This window comes from Armigeres subalbatus, chromosome 1 (assembly GCF_024139115.2).
Source record: "Armigeres subalbatus isolate Guangzhou_Male chromosome 1, GZ_Asu_2, whole genome shotgun sequence".
Classification (NCBI taxonomy): Eukaryota; Metazoa; Arthropoda; class Insecta; order Diptera; family Culicidae; genus Armigeres; species Armigeres subalbatus.
In genome coordinates this window covers 272106122-272130190 of record NC_085139.1, presented here as the reverse complement: position 1 = coordinate 272130190, position 24069 = coordinate 272106122, and the positions used below count along the sequence as shown (strand labels likewise).

Below are 24069 nucleotides of genomic sequence, written 5' to 3'. Positions count from 1 at the left end.
AATGCTGTACTGACGCAATGCAACGCATAAATGTAATGCAACAGCTTTCTGCAAATAATTCCAAAAGCAAAGCACCTTTCACACTACAGGGTGGTTGGTCGGACAGGTACTCACCTTGTGAGCCTGCTCGACAGGCCTTGTATTTAAATTTGTCCACCGCAATGTACCACAGCATGCCTTACGGGCCCCAAACTATCATCCATCAACTTATACGCAATCTGTAGTTTACACCACCAACACTGTACTGACGCAATCCAGAGCATATATAACAGCCTTATTGTGAGCCTGCTCGACAGGCCTTGTATGTAACCAATCTGGAAGCAGCTTCCCTCACAGTACAGCGAACCTCGAATGCATCAATGACGTAAGAAATAAGGTAATCCAGGGCTCAGCTCTTGAATAAGTTACACACGATCCAAATGCAAAGGTTTTATTTGAAATTTCATGTATGGTGATTCCTTGTCTCCCAATGTTGGCCTCCGTGATGTTGGCCGATCCGTTTATATTCCAACGACCGTGTTTGTACCGTGAATCGTCCCTCGTTCGGGATTGTTCGCCCGCCAAGTCCAAACGCGATGAAGTGTAGCAGTAGTGTAAGAAATCGGAACGAGAAAAAATGACCCGGTAGGAATGAAAGCAGAAAAATTATGTTTTGGACAGGTACTCACCTTGTGAGCCTGTCAAACAGGCCTTGTACTTCCAATCCCAGTGGGTATATCATGTAATTTCGATTGGCGCCAACTCCGCTCTTGCAGCTGGGGAGTGATGGCTACCTCCAATTATTCACAGACAATCGTTGCAATTATGGCGAGTCGATTACAATTGTGATACTATCAGTCCAGTATGGCGAGGATCCTTTGTTTGCAACTGCACCAGCAATGGCCGTACCGACGCCGCGTTGTCTTCTTGGAACACAATCCTGGTCACGGCACCAATGTTGTGACCTACCGTATGCGCTCCGTCCCTCGATTGACCAGATCGTGAAAAAGAGTTTCACTGCTGTTACACAGTCGAACCCCAGATTCTCCTTCTCCTATTAGATGCACCAAATGCACTTATGATTGTGACAACGACGACGCAAAGACGATATAATGATTATCCGAGGTAGTTTCTAGCAGTTCCAGCAGGTAAGTAAAATTCACTAATTTATCACAAACGACTCGATTTATTCATTACACATTTTTATTAACTACTACACTTCTTTAACTTAAATTTTATTAGAAGGTTTATTATACAATTCCCTACAGTCGGTCTGACTATCGCGACGGTTGGACTTGGAATACAATACAATCTTTCTTATTCTCTAGTTCGTAAACAATAGAGCGAAAATATACAAATACATACATAAATTATGGTGCCTCACATCTCGTTTTGGATAATTGAATCTAGTCATCCTATATTCTATTCTACTACCACCTTTAACAGAATCCATTTAAATTATCATGTTTTTTTCCTCTCTTTGATTCATTATTTTAAAGTATGCATCAGTCCTGTATAGAAAAGGAACATATGGCTCGATAGAAGTCCTGGAGCTCCATAATGCTACATACCAATAGACTCAGCTTGACAAATAAAAGTGATGTCTGTATGTTTAAACGTTTTGAAAGGGCGCGAAAACATGATTTCTTTAAAAAAAAAAAACATTTCATGACGCATGTGAGAATACGAATTCCTTGATAATAAAAGGGAGACATGGGCAAGTTTTTTGGCATATTCTTACATTAAAAACAAATCTAACCACCAATAATGTAAAATTGATAAAGGCGTTTCCGACTGGATTTGCTTCACAAATTCAAATTTGGGCTTTCTCAGTCTGTGGATTTATGAACGATTTTTTGTTTACGTTCTCGACGTTTCGGCCGATTGGTTTTGGCCTTTCTCAAGGGTCGTAAAGTCTATCATCTATCGTTAGATTCGGCTCTCCACTTTGCTTGCTCGGAGAGTTTAGCTATCATGCCTGCAGTTTCGTAGTAATTATCGAAATCCGTACACTTAAGCACCTCAGTACATGAAAAAGTCATTATAAAATATGAATCGAACGTAAATAAACATTTGTCATTGGCACAGGACCATGAAGGCTTCTACTTTTGGTGTGTTTCACATTTACTCATTAAAAAGTACGAAAAACATAATAAAATAATACATATAAATCAACTACTCCTGACTCGAAATCCGTCCACCGTGGAAGGATTTCGAATCAAAGGATCAAATTCCGTACAGCTTCTTTTTAACTAAATATTTAAATTGAAGCATTCTGATTGACTAAACTACCACTGTAAATAGTTCGATACGCACCTTGAGAAGCGATCCCCTCGATTTGTATTCCACTTATCTTATGTAATGATTCGCAATTAGTAATTAAAACAGTTACTTTTGGCGCAATTATGCTCAACCCGAAAACAAAATGGCGGCAAAAAGTCTGCGTTTGGTTGGTGGCGATTTGTTTTTGATTTTTGTTATTTTAATTTCAAAGCCTTCTTTACATTTCTATGCCCTAAAAGCTTACTGCCAAATTTCTGAACAGGATAAGATAAATTATTTCTTCATTAATCACCTTCAACCCCCTTTAATTTATTGATATCTCATGAGGCGGACGGATTTCGGTCCCGCACGGTAATATGTAATGTTATCACTGATACGACAACTGCAGCGGAGGCAATTGGCTGAAACTATTTTTAGACATTGCAGTAAATTTTATAATTATCGGAACGATCTAGTTCCGGTTGGATCAGTTTAGTAAGCAATGGGTACTAATGCCGACTGCAAGAAAACGGAGCCAGTCAAGCTGATAGAACCCCGAGATGACGATTTTGACGTTCCGTAGTTGGCGTCCATAGTATATCTGCTTCAGCTCTGCATATAACGCTAACGTCGTTCAGTCTCCATTCATGGGGGCATTCGTATGGAGTGGATGATGCTGTTATTAAAGAAACGGCCTTCGTCTTATGACAAGTAAATACATTCCACTAAATGCTTAAAATAATTTTCGTATCAACTTGCTTGCGTTAGTTGGCTACCGTCTAATCATACGTTGGAATGTTGAATCTGGTTCCCAGCTTGTTGGTGAAGCCACACCTTTGGTAGAAGGTAGCCGCTCGATGGCCGCTATTCCACACTTTCCGTCTCGTCTAGCAAATTACCTGCAGCTCCACGACGTCAAAGTTTCGTAGATTATCATGTCGCAAACATGCGAAAACTTGCAATTCGATGCCCCAAGCTTCCATTCGTGATCCTGTAGTCGTCGCATAAGTCGTTGCTGATTGTATCGAGTTGTATTATCTCGTATGTAGTTTGTAGTAAAGTAAAGTAAAGCATACTCCCCATGATCGAATACAGCATGCCGTTCCGGAAAAGCTGCTGTAAAAATATGCAAATAAAAATTAAGTGTATTTAGGGACAAGCCTCCCGGAATCCAAAAACAAATGCACCCGCGTTTTCAAGAGCACCTCATTCAAAACAGAAGCCACGCACAACTGTCATTCTTATTATTACAGCTTTACTGCATCGCAGCATGCGTGGAATAATAAAAATGACAGTTGCGCGTGGCTTCTGTTTTGAATGGGGTGCTCTTGAAAACGGGATTCCTTATTTTTATTCTAGAAGGCTTGTCTTTAAAAACAAAACCTGATTATTCTGAACAAACGTCTCTTATGTAGTTAGTTGTATGCTTTTATTGCAAATTGAACTTTTCCCAAATGCACTGAATTTCCCAACTTGCAATCAGTTTTAGATTTCTTAGCCTTTTGTGCTCGTAAAGCTTTTTATGCCAATTAACTATTATAAAAGCAAAGACATAAGTCGCCGTGTTAAATCAATGTTTGGTAGGTGAAATATTCATGATGCCTTTCTCAATACTCGATTGATTCAAAATGGCCTTTGTCTCATATATCTTAATGTGAGATCCCTGATTGGTACTACTTAATCATTGAAATCTGTAACAACAATTCCACAAATTGATCTACTCTGATCGGAACTATAATTATGACGTGAGACGGCTAATTAATTATGAATGTAATATACTTTGATTACATGCGAAATCTTCTTTGAAGCTGCCGAACCCATCTTCAAACACCGAAACATATACAGTAGGAGGTCACATAACATATGCGCTTCACACTCTCGACATGAGCCCTGCGGCAGCAACCGGTCAGAGCCAACAGCCGAGCTACCGAACTGTTCATCTTTTGTATCGTGCTGTGCTGCGTACGACTCCGACTGACTCCAAAACGCACGACTAGTCAGTGCAGGCGCAGCATCGGAGTTTGTTGCAGTGGGCACGAGCCGCCCAGACGCCCAACCAACAGACCGGACCATGGATCGCGCGTCGTCCAAGTGCGGATATTATTTATGATCCCTGCGGCGAGGATCCCGTGTGCGTGCGTGTCTCCTACCCGTGCGCCCATAGCTGCTGGACTCTCTTCCTCTGGAGTCCGGGGCATGTGTGTACAAAATAAAGGTAACTGTCGTCATTACAATATTTAACGCCGGTGTTAATGTCGAGGATGTTTGGCACTGACCGGCTTGGGTATCTTCTTTCCGCAAGAGGTTGTACTAGGGGCCGCATCGCGCATAATTGTGGATCAATTGATCTGCTAACCTTTAGGATCGATTACCATATGGGAAGGTCGGCAAAGATTGCAAGCAGCTACAGCAGCCCTTTTTCATCGTTTTATGGCCATCGAATGAGGTGCTGGTGGTGCCTTCCTTGACCAAACGTCATCGTTAATCTCTTCATCGGACGCGTGAGACAATGGAGTTTGGAGTAAGATGAAGGTGGGTGGGGACGTTTGGGATCAGCGCATGGCTCAGCGCGAGGGTGAACAAGTTTCGAATTCGGAATGATCTATGTCCAGTCCCACCAACAACCGGGAGGTAGACTCTTCGCTGGAGGCATGCTCTCATTCCGAACTACAAATTACTATTCTGCCCATCACACACTAGGCTAGCTGGCGAGTAAATTGATTTCAATTACCATTTAATCAGATATTTCACCCAATTAAGTTAATCGATTGATCCTCGCCTTGGGATTGCTAGTTTTCAATTAAATTACAGTAGCGGCTCGGCCGAACTACAGGGTACAAATCGGGCACAGGTATACCACATGAAGCCAAACGGTAATTAGTCGCTGCGTGATGACATCCGACTGGGACCACCAGAAGGTCTACTCGCGATCACCATGGCAATGATGAGAGGATCGTCATGCGCCCGAACAGCAGGAAAGAATTAATGGGAAACGCTACTTGAATCTGGCGGTAATCGATTACCCTACATATTGCGCACAACAAGCGCGGTATTAAATGTCCAACTGGGTGATGAGTGGCATTTATATTGACACGCGAGCCACCCTTACCGGGCGCACGGAGTCAAAGTTTTCGACTTTATCGAGAAATTTCTGGCATCGTTGGAGTTCGTCGGCGATGATAGTTTGAGTCGTTTGTCAATGTTTGCGATGTTGATATCAATAGTGCTAACCCATATGCTGCTTGTAGAGAAAGTCAAAGTTTGCCGCTATTAGTAAATTATTCTAAAAAAATTTAAACGTTGAAAGGAAATTCAGTGACGTCATACGAGCTCAACAACTTAGTACTAATAACCCTTTGACGCTGGGAGACACACGGTAATCAATTGGCAATTTCTTCCACAACAAAATGAACTATTTCATTGCATGGCTTTCCACGACGACTGATTAACCAACGTATACAAGCAATGAATGCTTCTGTCGTGAGGCTCTCAAGCCTTTGTAGCAAAGCTTGGCTAAGTTTAGCTTAGAATAGAATGATTGACAGTACACTAATAGTAGTTGCTATTCGTGATTGGCCGAGAAACAACAAATACGCACAAATCATTAATTGAATAGCCTTCTTGGGATTATAAAACTATTATCACTGTACAAGCTTTGGAGTTTTATTATTTCAAGACCAATAACGATGCTGGCCACATCCTCACAGTTAAGGCTTGAAAATTAGTTCGGCACTCATCACTAAAAGATACCGAGGAGTCCTCTGCATCTCCTTAATCGCCACAAGAAAGCCTTGGTGAGCGACTAAATAACTATATTGGACGAAGTTATGTCAAAGTTATTTACTCACCTGCACAAAGCAGAGCTAAGCATTTCGAGTATCGCGCGATCGCTCTGCGTCACAAGCAAACGCGACCAAACGCGCACTTTTACTTTTAGATAACAAGAAAAAACTGAACTGAAAAACAAAGGGATTCGCGTCCGGTGCAGAACACGTGCAATCACGAACTAATTGATTCACTTTCTGACCACTCAAACGAAAACACCCTGTTTTAATTCGAATTTCTTTCAATCGCCAACAAATTGATTTACTTGTGGATATTCCTTGAGGTCTGAGGAAAGCTCTCGCGCGGTAAAGCGCTATATTCGGACTAAAATGTCCATAACTTGAAATTGAGAAGAAATTCAATAATTCAAATTTGAATTATGCTCTAAATACTGAACTATTGTACAACTGAAATGTTGGCTTTTCCGTACCTCTGTCCAAAGATTTTAAGGCATAAAGGAATCGAATTTTGCAAAACACAACTGTCAAAAATTGGGAATGTTTCCAACGATCATTTTGGTGCAAAGTAAGTCCTCAGGAACTCCTCCGAATATTCCACCAGGAATTCCTCCAGATATTCCTCCTGAAAGTCCACTCGATGTTCCTCCAGGAGTGCCTCCGGATATTCTTCCAGATATTTCTTTGGATATGCCTCCAGGTATTCTCCCGGATATTCCTCCAGGAATTCTTCCGGAAATTCCTCCAGGAACTCCACTTGATTTTCCTTCAGATATTTCTTCGGATAGTCTTCCAGTAACTCTGGAGGAAAATTCGAAGGAGTTCTTGGACGAATACCTGGATACCTGGTTTGCTACAGCGTCGTTGCATCTATGCCTGGCGTATTGTAGAGCTCCATAACCCTCGGTCTTGGGCGATGTTCCTCCAGTTTCCTCGAACGTTCAGGGTCCCCAGGTCCAATTCCACCACGTGCAGCCAGCGTGTTTATGGCCTTCCGCGAAGTCTCCGGCCCCTATCTGGTTCTCTGTTGAATATTGTTTTCGCTATTCTTTCTTCCGACATTCGCACTAAGTGACCACTGAAGTCTGCCGTATTTTATACGATTCACAATATTTTCATCTTTGTAGGGTTAGGCGGGGCAAGATGGGTCACGGGGTAAGATGGGTCAGGAGATTATAACTTTGTTATAACTTTGTAAGAATAATTTGGTTCTACTTTATTGTCACTCGATTTGATGATAAAATTTCATTTTGGAAATGAATGGCAAGCTAAAATATTTTTCAGCATTGTTTCTTATGCGAAGCACATTTTCTATAAAACGTGTAATCTCGTCGAGCAATCTAAAATTTAAACATTTTAGTAATATAGTGAAAGTATCATAAGTTATGTAGGCGATGTTATACTAACTGCGTTGAATTAAATAAATTTGATCGAAAATTAGGCATTCTAACATGAACCTGCAAATGGGGCAAGATGGGTCAGCACATAGTAAAGGACATAGTTCGTATTCAAAACATATTATCATTGCTGATTTAAACATTTTAAGGTTACCTTTGAGCATAATGATGTTAATTTGTTAATTAAAAATGTATATTTTTTTGTCTTTGTCTACATTTTTAAATGTAGTGCCATTTCTTAATCCAAAGCTTTAAAATCCTTTTTTATTCAATTACATCATTGGCATTAAACTTATCTATCTGTGTATAATTTAATATTGTGAATAAAAACAATATTAATTGCAGAATTTAAAGGTGACCCATCTTGTCCCGGCATTTTTTGATTGACAGAAAAATAGACTTCTACTTTATTGACTCAAAATGAAATAAAAAAGTAGATTTCTTGTTATTTCATATCCCTGGCTTACAGATTATGAGCTATTTTTATGAATCCACCTTGAGTGTGTGTGTGTGTGTGCGCCATCCTCTATCCCTCGCCCATCTGGGGGCGCTGGTCAAGTAGTACTACGAATAATTTGATCAGATCTCATGATCTGTAATGGTGCCCTTATTGTTACGAACATTAGTACCGCAAAAAGGATTCACATCTGAAGCAAGAAAGGTTTCTTCAGGGAGTGTAGGGTATGGGATGTACTAGTTGTTCATAACAGGTACAGCAAAACTTCACAAGGACGCCCTTATTCGTATTAACTACTCAGGGAGTAGAAGACCGAGAAGAGCCACCGTTGCTTACTAAAGCGTAAACCGGATATCTGGGACTCCCACAATATCCGCAGCAATAGCAGCAAACGATGCCCTGTACGTATCTAGTATTACATTTTAAGCATTTAGAAATTGATAAATAAATGAGAGAAAGAAAACTAAATATTTGGAACGTGCTCACCAATTTAGTTCGTTCGTCCAGAATTTTGCATTGTCTATCCTCCTTTGCTTCCATTCTTGGCCCAACTATGGCTGGTTTGGTGGCTGCAAATGTTCTCATGGGGTGCGCGGCTGAGGAAGTTCCGGTAGCTGTTAGTGTTTCAATATCTTCAAATGCTCAGAAATAAGGAACAGTTCAAATATTGAAAAATGAAATTCTTGAAACTGAAAAGATGAGACAAAGCAGGCAGCATCAGATATTTCCAAAATGTTTTACCCCTATTAATTCCATCATAAATTAGACTAAATAATACTCGAGTTATATATAGAATATGTAGTAAACCTCCTTAGCCGTGCGGTAAGACGCGCGGCTACAAAGCAAGACCATGCTGAGGGTGCCTGGGTTCGATTCCCGGTGCCGGTCTAGACAATTTTCAGATTGGAAATTGTCTCGACTTCCCTGGGCATAAAAGTATCATCGTGTTAGCCTCATGATATACGAATGCAAAAATGGTAACTTGGCTTAGAAACCTCGCAGTTAATAACTGTGGAAGTGCTTAATGAACACTAAGCTGCGAGGCGGCTCTGTCCCAGTGTGGGGATGTAATGCCAATAAGAAGAAGAAGAAGAAGAAGTAAACAAATAAAATTCAAATTATACTCAATGATTCCATACTACTGCAAATATCTGCTTCGTTCATCAAAGATCTTTCTTCGTTGTGGACATCGATCTTTCAACTGTAACTCGTTCAATTTCTAGATAAGTTTAAGATTCATTTTTAAAATAGAGCCAAAATAAAGGCGTTTTTATGAATTAATTAGTGAAATATGTACTAAAAACAAATATAATGAGTAAATGTGCATCGTCCTGGAGATGATCAAATGAATGAGGTACGCAAAAATGAACGATTTTCTAATCCTCTTCTTTTTTGGCACGCTTTCGGTATTGAGCCTTGAAATTTGTGTACAGGCTACACGCTTGTCTAATGCTTACTTCCACTTATATGTGACCTACTTTAGGTCTTCTGAAAAAAGCAATTTTCGTAGATTGTTCATATTCAGTAAAGACTGATAACAAATTAAATCAAAAATAATACTAATGTTGAAACCATATTGTGAGAATTAGAGACACTTTCCAAATGATTAATTGCGCATTATGCTTATAAGCATATACATTTATAAACATAATATACTTTTGTAATATATTGCTTCCATTTGTTTAAAAGAAAAAGACTTCCATATAAATTATCGAAAAGTACAACGTATATAAATAAAACTTTGAGGTACTCACTTAAAAAAATGCTAACATAAGAAAAAAAATTAAATAATGTAAAAAAAAGGATACTTAAGTGATGCGAAGTGCCCGACTTGGACTGCATTATTTGCTCGATAAGATTCAGTTGATGCAGCATTTCGTTCCTAACCAGTGAACTCGGGAAAGGGGATTGAACTTTTGCCTGATTCGTTTCTGTTGCTGTCAGCTAAATGCGATTTTGCGAAAGAAGCTGGAGTCGCCATCATGTACCGCTGAGATTTGTCGTGCACCACTTATTGAAATTTTGAAAAGCTTCAAATACGGCTAGCAGGTAACTTTCACACACTTAATCCGCAAATCGGATTTTTTCCGGAAGGTTAGAAATCGCGAAAAATGACACAGCGAAGAAAAATCTTTTTTTTTTATGAATCCACCTTGAAAAGCTAAATTAAAATGTTTCTATTTTAAGGCATTGAGGGTTTGCCTTAGGTGACCCATCTTCCCCCATCCTACCCTATAATTGATACAGCTCATGATCCATGCGTCTGCGCCATACATCATTTTCTAGTTTCCCTCCGATTATTGTACGCAGCGCTCGAAAACTCCGGAAGCTCTCCGGTCGGCCTCTTTTAACGACCATGCTTCATGTCCATAAAGAACCACTGGTAGAATCAGAGCAGCAGCACTACGTCTTTTCACTTCACGGAAAACGTCATTGTCACATATCACAAGCGTTCCAAGACAAACAAATTCTTCAACAACTTCAAACACATCCCCATCAAACACTACCTCAGCACCAACACCACTAGGTCTTCCTCTATCTCTACCTGCCACCATGTACTTTGTCTTGGTAGAGTTAATGGTTAAGCCTATCCCCGCCTATCTCCCTCTTCAGAGGGACAAAAGCATCCACTACTGCTCTGCGGTCAATTCCAATGAGGTCGATGATGATAGTGCCGTTCCTCTGCACGCCAGATCTTTTAATAGCGCCCTTAAGTAAGTGCAATGTTGAACAATAAATTCGAAAGTGCAACACCCTACTTCAATCAGTCTAATTGAATTGTACGCTGGATTGAAATCAATGATCAGATGCTGGAGTGGAATGTCAAACCAGAAGAATTACGACACTAGCGCCTCTAGTTCTGAATTGGGTAATCAATCAAATTCAAATTGATCGTTGAAGTCATGGTCGGTGCTATTTTCTCTAGTGTTATGTCTGTTTGTCTGTGGTTACAAGTCGCAGACCATTATTGTTGGTAGCGGAATGAAGGCTTTCCCAATGACAGGGCGAAAGAAACATTCTCTTCCGATCTGCTCATTTCCATCACCGATGGCAATCTTTTCATCGTGTGTTGGGTACTCTCCGTAGGCCTTTATCAAGGCTCTCACAGAACTCATCCTTCACGTCATCAGGCGTATCCTTCGTTGAGGCATGGATGCTGATCAGGCTATAGTTGAAGAATTTGTCCTTCATTCTCAACACGCAAATGCGGTCACTTATCGGCTTCCACCGGATAACACGCTTCATTTGCTTCCCGATCACCATGAAGCCAACTCCTCATTCTGCTCTATCACCGCCGCTATACTGCCGCTAATCGCAAGTCGAGCACATCTGTATATGGACGCCCATATACAGATGTGCTCAACTTGCGGTTAGCGGCAGTATAGTAGATGTGGTACTTGAATGAAGTGTTCGCTATGGGATCCACCGTCCGGAATTCACGTTTTCCAGTTCTGGGCCACCGTATTTCCTCGATTGCTGCCACTTTCACGCCGACTTTCTGCAGCTCACGAGCCAGGAGCCAAACACGTGCGGGTTCATTGAAAGTTCTTACTTTCCAATATCCGACATTCCAATCGTTGTCCTTTATTCGTTGCCGGGTCTGTTGCCGTTGAATCAATCCGTTTGCTCTACTTTTGCACCTCAAGAGAGGAGCAAATTCCCCCTTCCCTGTCAGCATACGACCATAGTTCCCACCGGGGTTGGTTACCCGATCTTCCCTAAGGTTGCTCGTATCCCGGCCAGCGCCACGAGGAGGTAGGGATAGGAGTTGCTGGGTAAGAGGCGGAGGACCGGGAAATGGGGTCTATTTTATTCCTTCAGGTACGCGAAGTACCAATGGAACGCTTTACCCAGCATTTGGCGTGACAATTTTACTTACTTACTTGTGGATCCTGTACACCTCCGGTGGTGCAAAGGGCCGACTTGAAAGATCTCCATCCTGAGCGTTGCCCAGCTATCGCTTTAACCAGCCAGCTTAGATTTTGGTCAACTTCTTTTATTTCTTTATTGAGGCTTCGCTGCCAAGAGCCTCTGCTGCGATATCCCGCTGGGTTCCCGTCTAATGCTTGTTTACAGATTTCGCTTCCGCCCCTACGTAGAGTGTGGCCGACCCAGCCCCACTTTCGATCCCGAATTTCTGTTGCTATCGGCCTCTGGTGACAACGACGATGAAGCTCGTTGTTTGAGCTCCAGTTGTGAGGCTACCAGGCCCAAATTATATACCGCAGGCATCTGTTGAAGAACACCTGCCGCCGTTGAGTGTTCTCAACTGATACACACCATGTTTCGCTAGCGTATAACAGCACAGATTTCACGTTAGAGTTGAAAATTCGGATTTTGGTGCGTTCACTTATCTGCCTGTTTTTCCAGATATTTCTTAAACTCGCAAAGGCAGCCCTTGCTTTCTTGATTCGTGCGCCTATGTCGATCTTGGTACCGTCGTCTGACGCCATTTGGCTATCAAGATATTGGAAGCATTCAACATTCTCCACTGGTTGGCTGGTCCGGCTGGTTGGACTGGTTGGCTGGTCCGGCTACTGTGAAACTGGAAGGAGTCACCGTGTTTACATCCAACGATTTGGTGTTGTTGACTTTGGTGACTAAACCTGCCGAAGAGGAGCGCTCGGCAAGGTCGTTGAGCTTACTCTGCATATCAGAGCTCCGTTGCACGAGGAGTGCAACGTCATCAGCCAATTTTAAGTCGTTTAGGTGCTCCATGGAAAGGGCACAGACTGGAGTGCACCAATTACCGAGGAATAACCCTCCTTAATTCGGCGTACAAAATTATGTCCCGTATTCTGTTCAACAGATTGAGACCGCTTGAAGAGTCCTTCGTCGGCGAATACCAAGCAGATTTTCGTGAGGGCCGATCAACGACGGATCAAATGTTTACCCTGAGACAAATCCTTGATAAATTCCGGGAGTACAACTTGCAGACACATCATCTGTTTATTGATTTCAAGGCGGCGTACGATTCAGTGAAACGGAATGAATTATGGCAAATTATGCTTGAACATGGTTTTCCGGCGAAACTGATACGGCTGATTCGTATAACGTTGGACGGATCGAAATCAAGTGTAAGGGTTGCGGATGAAATATCGACGTCATTTGTTACCTTAGATGGATTAAAGCAGGGTGATGCACTCTCGAACCTACTGTTCAATATAGCGCTCGAGGGAGCGATTAGGAGAGCTGGTGTGCAAAGAAGCGGTACCATTATCACAAAATCGCATATGCTCCTGGGATTTGCGGACGATATCGATATTATCGGAATTGATCGCCGTGCCGTGGAAGAGGCTTTTGTGCCTTTTAAGAGGGAGACAGCGAGGATTGGACTCACGATCAATGCCAGCAAAACGAAGTACATGGTCGCTGGTAATCAACGTGGGTTCATTAGTGGTGGTGGTAGCGAAATAGTGCTGGAAGGTGAAAAATTTGAAGTGGTAGAAGAATTTGTGTATCTTGGAACATTAGTGACGTGCGATAATGATGTTACCAGCGAGGTGAAAAGGCGTATTGCAGCTGCAAATAGGGCTTATTACGGACTTCGTAACCAGCTTAAGTCCCGTAGTCTGCAAACGAAAACAAAAACAAAACTACTCTGATTCTACCGGTGGCTTTATACGGCCATGAGACATGGACGTTAAAGGAGGCTGATCGGAGAGCTCTCGGAGTGTTTGAGCGTAAGGTGCTGCGGACAATACTCGGCGGTAAACAGGAGAACGGTATCTGGCGGCGTCGCATGAATCACGAATTGTACCAGGTGTATAAAGGGCTGGATATTATTAAGCTTATACAACACGGCAGACTACGGTGGGCTGGTCACGTTGTTCGTATGCCGGAAGAACGTCAAGCGAAGATAATATTTAGTAGAGAACCCGGAATAGGCCGCAGGCTTCGTGGAAGGCCGCGTACACGATGCCTTTTTGCAGTTGAAGAGGACCTGAGAGCGCTCAATGTTCAGGGCGACTGGAAGCGATTGGCCCAGGATCGAGTCCAGTGGAGAAGGATACTCCATTCGGCGTAGGTTCATCGAAGAGCTGTAGCCCATCAAGTATCAAGTAAGTAGGTGCTCCATGGTTATAGGCTGCCATAACAGCCCGCGGACAAGACCCCATTGTGCAGCACTCTACATGAAAAGGCCTCGTACTGTGCCTCGATGAGGCCGATGATTTTCTCAGGAACTCCCTTGCGTCTCAGGGCGCCCCACATATTCTCGTGATTGAGACTGTCGAAAGCTTTTTCGTAGTCAATGAATAGCAAGTAGGGGCCCTCCTTAGCCGTGCGGTAAGACACGTGACTACAAAGCAAGACCATGCTGAGGGTGGCTGGGTTCGATTCCCGGTGCCGGTCTAGGCAATTTTCGGATTTGAAATTGTCTCGACTTCCCTGGGCATAAAAGTGTCATCGTGTTAGCCTCATGATACACGAATGCAAAAATGGTAACTTGGCTTAGAAACCTCGCAGTTAATAACTGTGGAAGTGCTTAATGAACATTAAGCTGCGAGGCGGCTCTGTCCCAGTGTGGGGATGTAATGCCAATAAGAAGAAGAAGAAAAAGAATAGCAAGTAAAGGGACTCTTGGAATTCGTTGACCTGCTCCAGAATGATGCGGAGCGAGACAATATGGTCCACACAGGATCTTGCTGCCGCCGGAGAGTCGCATCGATTTTCTCCTGAATCCGGGCTAGGATAATTTTGCATAGAACTTTGAGAACGGTACACAGCAACATAATGCCTCGCCAGTTATCGCATACAGGCAGGTCACCCTTTTTGGGCACCTTCACTAATCTACCTTGTATCCAGTTGACCGGGAAAGTTGCGGTGTCACAGATATTACGAAATAAACGATGCAGTAGTTGAGTGGATGTCATGGGGTCAGCTTTGAGCATCTCGGCTGATATGCGATCGACCCCGGGGGCTTTATTCGATTTCATGCTTCGGATGGCTGTTTGAATCTCTAGCAGTGATGGAGCTTCGGTATTGACGCGTGTTATACGTCGGATCCTAGGCAGATCATGCCGAGGTGGTGATGGCCTGGCTGCCGCTTGAAAAAGTTATTCGAAGTGCTCGAACCAGCGTTTCAGCTGGTCAGTAGAGTCGGTCAATAACTGATCATTCGCGTCTTTCACAGGCATCGTTGCATTCATCTTCGCCCCTCTTAAGCGTCGTGAGATATCGTAGAGGAGGCGAATGTCCCCGGTTGCGGCAGCTCTCTCTCCTTCGTCGGCCAGAGTGTCTGCCCACGCTCGCTTGTCCCGTCGACATGAGCGTTTTACTTCCTTCACAAGAGCCGCGTATCGTTGACGGGCTAAGACTTTGGCTCCTCTGGTTTTCGATCGCTCTATCGCGGCTTTGGCTTCTCTTCGCTCCTCTATCTTTCTCCAGGTCTCATCGGTGATCCATTGTTTTCTCTGGGTGCGTAGTTCGCCCAGAAACCACCAAACCGACCAAACCAAGCAACTTATTGACAGTCTCCTCCTTCATTGACGGAACCTGATCAGCTGCTGCTGGTTTCCCGTACAGCTGTAGAATTCTCCAGGCACCCATATATGGATCAGCTCTGCTTGTCGGATTCCTTCACAAACTAGAGTTTCTTAACTGAGTCAATGTCCGTGCGTGAGCCTTCAACTGAATCACACAAATGTCTGAAAGCACACCTGCCTTCGAGCATCCCGGAGTTCCTGGGAAGGTTCACCTACGGAAGCTTAACACATCGGGATTCGTTTAGATGGACAAATTAGTGGACACCGACATTTGATAAATGCAAATTGCACGGAGAAAATAGTAACGTTCATCAAACTTCAATCTTTCTGATTTTAGGGTCACCAGATCCTCCTTTATCTCGGTAAGGCCTTATTTTACTCGGTGACGTTAAACACGAATAAGAAAATAATTCCTACAGCGGCTCCAGCTTTTCCGACTACGCCTTGGCGTGCCTTGGTTGCGGCTTCTCATTTTTGAAATCCTTATTGTAGGACTCCAACAAAGCAATTGACTTCATAGTTCCACTAATTCTCTTTTTCTGCACAAATTTTCCCACATTTTTGGACTTTTTTTCATTTTTTTTATGAAAAGTTTACGTTCAAACACAATGTTGATCATCACGAGCCCACTTTTATCAGTGTGCGGACACGAAAAGCATCACCTCGAACATTACGTTCCAACCATGGCGCTCCACACAAACACTCATGTCGCAACATTTTTTTTTTGCCTCGGACTATTTTTGGGATGACGAATTTATACTGCCGGGAAAACGAACTCTTTGCCGCTTCGATGGCTTTCAACTACTTTTTGTTCACATTCCACAGGACATCCGGCTCGAAGGACCACATTAATTCATCTCCCTTTAGCACAGGTGCACGTACAGTCGAGCGGGGCTTCTTTTGATTCCGGGGGCTACTTTGGATTTTTGATTTTCTAAAGAAACTAAAAGTAAATAATACCAGATTAGAAACAGAAAGTTGCCATCCAACTAATAACAAGACACCCGAATGGTGACAATGGCAATTTGAGAGTAGTTTTCTTTATAATTCTTGTATCAAAATGTCCAAAGTAGCCTCCGATTTTTCAAAAGAAGCCCCGCACGACGGTACGGCGATTAATTTGCAATTACTTCCACGGCAAAACAAACAAAAACGAACTATTTCGTAGATTTTCTTACAACTATTTTTTATTTATCTGGTCATATGGTTCTGCTGGTGATAGAGTTGCCAGTTTACAAAATATGTTTTGCGCACTACGAAAAAATCGGTCCACCAGGTGTTATGTGTTCTGTCCGTTGTCTCATCTTAGGTGATTAGTATTCAGCATCTGGTCGAAGACAGTGTTCCTGTCTTTTTTAACATTTGAAAATCAAAGTGAGCTTACAATTACGAAACAATCCAGTGGAAATGATTCTCTACAGTGATTTAACGGACATATGAAAGGGAAGTGCACAGCGAGCAATGTGGATCTATCAGGTGGAATGTGTTAGGCGTACTCGTCCTAGACTGCGTGGTTGGCGACGGACAGCCATGGGCTGACCGAGAGAAATCTTGTGTGTACTAAATGGGTACTGCTTGCCTCCAACCTTAGTTTTAATAAATAATGTATCAAATAATGTTTTGATATAATATCCGATAAAAAAAAGCCTAACCCATATCCAAATCTCGTTACAAATATTTTTCAAAATATTTCGTAAATCGATCACCGAGCCCCACCTTCAAGTTTGCTTGGAAAAATCCAAACCGTCGCGTCGTCCGTGGTCTGCGAAATAGTAATAAAAATCGAAAAATGTCGGTTTCGTTTTCATTTATTTTTATTTCACATTTACAGTTCCACAGGCGGCGCAGGGCATACGCCCGGTGTGGTGATTCCTTTCAGTGAGCCATCTGCTCAGTATCGTACTTCTGTATTGCTGCTACTCGGTACCGGTCAGTGGTGAGGAGACGGCCCTCAACCATTACGTGGGGTGATATAACAAATTGCCCATGCATGCGAGCAGCAGTGCCTGTAGAAGGATCGCCGAAAAGTTGTAGGTCGCGATTAAGTCCAGATTTTACTTTTGCTTTTACGAGCTTATTTTTGTCGATTGGGTGTGGATTTTTTGGCGGTATTTGGCCCAATTGTGGCTGCACAAGTAGAACGGAAATTCCCCGCGGGGTATTCCCATGGGAAAATGGTCCTATAATTGCGATGATTGAATTGTAATTGCTCAATCAATCGAACAATGCACAGTAACCCTCTTCGTGCGCAATGCAAACTTTATCGGATTGATATATAAAATATTCCATGTTGCAACGGTACTGGGAGAGTAGCATTCATATAATCTAAAGACTTTAGGGCATGAAAAAGACATGAAGACAAGAAGTCAAGAAGACAAGAAGACAAGAAGGCAAGAAGACAAGAAGACAAGAAGGCAAGAAGACAAGAAGACAAGAAGATAAGAAGACAAGAAGACAAGAAGACAAAAAGACAAATAGGCAAGAAGACAAGAAGACAAAAAGTCAAAAAGACAAAAAGACAAGTAGGCAAGAAGAAATGAAGACAAGAAGACAAAAAGTCAAAAATACAAAAAGACAAGAAAACAAGGAGACAAGAAGACAAGAAAACAAGAAGACAAGGAGACAAGAAGACATGAAGTCAAGAAGTCAAGAAGATAAGAAAACAAGAAGACAAGAAGACAAAAAGATAAGAAGACAAGAAGACAAGAAGACAAATAGGCAAGAAGCCAAAAAGACAAAAAAAACAAGAGGACAAGAAGACAGGAAAACAAGAAGACAAGGAGACTAGAAAACAAGAAATCAAGAAGACAAGAATACATGAGGACAAGAAGACATAAGGACAAAAATACAAGAATGCAAGAAGGCGGGGACATGAAACAAGATTGAAGATTCAATAAACTTTTACAAATTTGAATTAAATATCGAATGTCTAAACAGTAAGCACCCACGCAATATTGTTTTATTCTTATCGAATTTCACTCAATAAGGGAGATAATAGAACCAAAACATTTGATGTTACTAACTGCCAAAATTTTACGACCACCCATAAAACTAGGAACAAACAATGTCCTGTGAAAAGCACTCAGCCGTCGAATTTTAAAGACAGTAATAAGCCGTAAAATTTTGTTCGGAGGCTCAACTCGTTATGAATCAGCTTGGCTTGCTTGATTTCGATATCAAACTGCTCCCCCAAAATGTCGCTGGCAAATATCATTTTATGACTCAAGTTTATGTGTGAGATGTATTTAATGACCCATCAATCTGTCATGCCGGGATCATCAGAAACAGGTATTTATGTCTCGCGCGGCCGTTGCCTTTCGGTCGGAAGTGCCCCGAGTGCCGCCGGGTGGTGAGTAATTTGTTTGGGTTTTATTTGCGATTTGTTTACAGTTAAGTGCGACCGAAATCATGACCAGGGTGCGTTGCGAAAAAATAGCAAATATTCCGTTAGATAGAAATCTAACTGGAATACTAGTCGCATTTGCATAGGAACTCGTACTTCTCTATTTGCCTTCTTGGGCAGGCGCGCTACATGTGCAATTTTTGGACATTTTCGCCTTACCGCCTAGTACGTATTTGCATAGAATCAGAGACGCGTGAGACAATTGACTCAAATGGATTCGATTTTTGCCATTTTTGCAAACCAAGATGACACGAACGACTACACATTCACACCAAAACTAATTATCAAATTACTGCGAGGTTTAGAAGCCAAATCTAAACTCTAGATTTTGGAAGGATCCAAGCCTAATCTGCCACAACTTGGAAAATTCGCACTCGATCACCTGCGTTTGTTCCGGGAAGAAACAATTTTCAGAATAAAGACTCCAATCACGATCTCAGAAAACATTACCCATTCACATCCTCTTGATTTAAAATGTCCGAAAAAAACATGCTGGATCGCAAATTAGAACGAGAGAATTTCCGTCGCGACTAGGTGAGTCGATCAGGTTTGTTTTCTTTTTTTCGCACGAAGGCGGTTAGTAATTAGCATTTTGGCACCGGGCGAGACAGATCGAGAATACCAATGAATCATAGTAGGCCAGCTCGCTGAAATAGCGAATTGTGATTTATGGCCTGCTAATGTCCGAGTAATCGCCGCCAAGATTAGATTCCCAGCAGCAAATGGATTAATGGTTTAGATGTTTTTAATGGGAGAAATTGCATATTTGTCCTTTTTTGCTGAATAATTTCTGCCCTCATTGATAGCATAAACACGAATTTTGGATTAAGCAAATGTTGCATTTGCCGCGAACCATGACCACCGTCACGCTTTTATCTTAATGGTCCCCCGTTTATCACGGGAGCCATTTTTTTAATTAGCGACAGTTGAACTTCACAGTACATTAAATTTGAAAGCTTTTAGACATGAACTGGTTGGTTTCCGCATCCAAAGAATACCGACACCGATCTTAATTAGTTAATCCCTCACCGGTGGCCTCTCGAATGTTTTCGAACAAATGTCATCGAGTAACTGAGCAAATGTCACGGAAACAGCTTGTTATGGTGCGAAATTATTGAACAAGTTCTTCCCCGAGCCCTTGTGTGACCCGCCACGATACAGTAGTGATTTTGTGATGGTTTAATGGAACTTGTTTTGTTCCTTAGTGTCGCTATAGAGTCATAATGAAAGCATCTTATTATGCTTGGGGTCTTTGGATCTGCTTTTCAATCATGAACTGGCAAAAGAATAAAGTTCTTTAATCTGTGCTTTTTGTTTTGATTACTAAAGAGGCATAATGATTTGTTTCTACGTCGGGATTTTCAAACTACGTCATATCTTCAGATTGGATTATCACATTTTCTTTGTATTCATGGAATGTTGTTGTAAAAAGTGTATAAGTAGTGATTGTTAGAGAGCTTGAAGTATAACCAATTGCAATGAAAAAAGATCTGAACAAACTCCTAAACTTCTTATTAAGTAATTTATATAAGTAAGTTAAAAGTAAAATAATTTAACAAATGATTATGTCATCTTCAGCATACTTCTGAAATAAGATAAATAATAATTTTTAAATTTAAAGCCGACATTGTTATATATTCTTGCGCCACATCCTTCATCAGCATCAAATAGGGCTAAAAGCGATTGATGGAGTGGTCACGTAATAATGTAAATATGAGATCATATTTTTGAATGTGTATGGGAATAAAAAATGCGAAAATATAAAAACATGATAATATGACTGATTTCTGCAATTGCACAATATGTGAAAGATTAAGTTATTAAAACATAAACACTTCCTTCTGTGGGGTTTGATACCACGAAACCAGTACTCTAGACAGGTTTATTTATTTATTATCAGACTAAGGCCGGAGTGTCCTGTGCTGCACATAAAAGTCTTCTCCATTCAGCTCGGTCCATGGCTGCACTTCGCCAACCACGCAGTCTGCGGAGGGTCCGCAAATCGTCCTCCACCTGATCGATCCACCTTGCCCGCTGTGCACCTCGCCTTCTTGTTCCCGTCGGATCGTTGTCGAGAACCATTTTCACCGGATTACTGTCCGACATTCTGGCTACGTGCCCGGCCCACCGCAGTCTTCCGATTTTTGCGGTCTGAACGATGGATGGTTCTCCCAACAGCTGCTGCAGCTCGTGGTTCATTCGCCTCCTCCACGTACCGTCCGCCATCTGCACCCCACCATATATGGTGCGCAACACTTTCCTTTCAAGATCTCCCAGTGCGCGTTGGTCCTCCACGAGCATCGTCCAGGTCTCGTGTCCGTAGAGAGCTACCGGTCTTATAAGCGTTTTGTAGATAGTCAGTTTAGTACGGCGGCGAACTCTATTCGATCGGAGCGTCTTACGGAGTCCAAAGTATGTACGATTTGCAGCCACTGTGCGCCTCCGAATTTCTCTGTTGGTATCGTTATCGGTGGTCACCAGTGAGCCCAAGTACACGTGTGACGACCCCAACTACTTAAATTCCTTCAGGGGGATTCGTCACAATCTTTTATGCGGAGTCAGTTTACCTTGGCACCGACCCGCGCTAGAAAAGAGTTTTGTTTTTTAAGTCTGCTTACTTTTGCTTTTTAAGCAAAATACAGCACTTGGCAAGGTTCTAAATGAACCGTTATGCGTAAGAGAGTCATTAAGTAAAGAGAGAGAGAAAATTGTCAACATAAAGTAGGTTAGCTGTAAGTTAAATGTAAGTTAATAAAGAGTCTTATTTGTACCACCGAACTGAGTGGTGTTTTAATTTTTATTCGAAAATCCAGTGCCGCCGCGCGGCCCACCGGCGGGGATCGTCGCCCCGTCGGTAGAGGTCTGTTCACACGAATTCCTCAACCACCTCGATTTCGTCACCACCGATAGAAACTCGTGGTGGGTGGCTTACATTGACCTCTCTTGAGCCTCTTCCTATCATGTACTTCGTCTTCGACGTATTGATGACTAGTCCAATCCGTTTAGCTTCGCTTTTCAGTCTGTTGTAGGCTTCCTCCATCCTCTCAAAGTTACGTGCCATGATATCAATGTCGTCGGCGAAACCAAATAACTGGACGGACTTCGTGAAAATCGTACCACTCGTGTCAATCCCTGCCCTTCGTATTACTCCCTTCAAAGCGATGTTGGATAGCAGACACGAAAGACCATCACCTTTCCGTAACTTTCTACGCGTTTCGAAGGGACTCGAGAATGCCCCTGAAACTCGAACTACGCACATCACCCGATCCATCGTCGCATAAAATTTGGGAGAGTACCTTGTAGGCGGCGTTCAGCAATGTGATTGCGCGGTAGTTACTACAATCCAGCTTATCGCCCTTTTTGTAGATGGGACACACGACACCTTCCTTCCACTCCTGCGGCAGAACCTCATCCTCCCAAACCTTGGTAGTTTTCCAGTGCAGCGCTCTATCCAGTGCCTCACCACCGTGTTTAAACAGCTCTCCTGGTAGTTGGTCAACTCCAGGGGCTTTGTTGCTTTTCAGCCGGCCGATCTCCTCCTGGATTTCCTGGAGATTCGGAGCCGGAAGCCGCATGTCCTGCGCGCGTGCTTCTAGGTTTATGACCATACCGCCACCGTTGTCTGCCATATCGCTATTCAGGTGCTCTTCGTAGTGCTGCCGCCACCTTTGGATCACCTCACGCTCGTTTGTAAGAAGGTTCCCGCTTATGTCCTTACACATATCGGGCTGTGACACGTGGCCCCTACGTGAACGGTTCAACTTCTCATAGAACTTTCGTGCGTTATTAGCGCGGTACAGTTCCTCCGTCTCTTCACGGTCTCGATCTTCCTGCTGGCACTTTTTCCTCCGGAAAATCGAGTTTTGTCTGTTCCGCGCCCGTTTGTATCGTGCCTCGTTCGCCCTCGTGCGGTGTTGCAGCAATCTCGCCCATGCTGCATTCTTCTCCTCAATTAACTGCTCACATTCGCCGTCATACCAGTCGTTCCTCTGATCCGGAGCAACCGTGCCTAGTGCAGCGGTTGCGGTGCTACCAATGGCGGATCGAATATCTCTCCAGCCATCTTCAAGAGATGCTGCGCCTAGCTGCTCTTCCGTTGGGAGTGCCACTTCCAGCTGCTGCGCGTAGTCTTGGGCTAGTCTACCGTCTTGTAACCGCCCAATGTTTAGCCGCGGCGGACGACTCCGACGCGTGTTGATCTCCGTCGATAGTTTTGAGCGCAGACATACTGCAACGAGGTAGTGGTCGGATTCAATATTCGCACTGCTGTAAGTGCGTACGTTCGTGATGTCGGAGAAGAATTAACCGTCGATTAGAACGTGGTCGATTTGGTTTTCCTTTACTTGATTAGGTGATTTCCATGTGGCCTTGTGGATATTCTTGGGGGGGAAGAAAGTGCTTCGGACTACCATTCCGCGGGAGGCTGCAAAGTTTATACATCGTTGGCCGTTGACGTTCGATACGGCATGCAGACTATCTGGTCCGATGACCGGTCTATACATTTCCTCCCTTCCTACCTGAGCGTTCATGTCACCGATGACGATTTTGACGTCCCGCAGTGGGCATCCATCGTATGTCTGCTCCAGCTGCGCATAGAACGCTTCTTTCTCGTCGTCGAATCTCCCTTCATGTGGGCAGTGCACGTTGATGATGCTATAGTTGAAGAAACGGCCTTTTATCCTCAGCTTGCACATCCTTGCGTTGATTGGCTGCCACCCAATCACGCGTTGGCGCATCTTTCCCAGCGCTATGAAGCCGGTTCCCAGCTCGTTGATGGTGCCACAGCTTTGGTAGAAGGTAGCCGCTCGATGCCCGCTTTTCCACACTTTCTGTCCTGTCCAGCAGATTTCCTGCAGCGCTACGACATCGAAGTTGCGGAGATGTAATTCATCGTAGATTATCCTGTCGCAACCTGCAAAGCCTAGCGACTTGCAGTTCCATGTTCCAAGCTTCCAGTCGTGATTCTTTATTCGTCGCCTAGGTCGTTGCCGATTGTATCGAGTCGTATTATCTTCCTCCTCCAACCTTCATCGTTCTCCGCAGCTTAGAAGGCTAGTGATGAGAACAAATTTCCAACAACAAGCACATAGCCGAACTCTCGAAATCTATTTTTGAAATCAACTCTTTCACACGTATTGATTTGTGCAATGCCAACCGTGTAGGATGAGTATTTAGTTATGTCTGGCATCCACACACAACTTCACCAGCAATTGTAGGATTGTGTTATCGTACCAGTTTGGTCATCAGATCCCATTCCGACCACATAAACTCACCACTCGAATTCCCCACTCGAATTCAGTAC

The 24069-nt window shown here is 43.1% G+C and overlaps 1 protein-coding gene across 2 annotated transcripts in view; it reads right to left on the bottom strand.

The window, feature by feature from the left end:
• Nucleotides 1-24069, bottom strand: part of LOC134207612 (uncharacterized) — a 259390-nt gene that overhangs the window by 148584 nt on the left and 86737 nt on the right. The gene's annotated exons all lie outside the window — the stretch shown is intronic.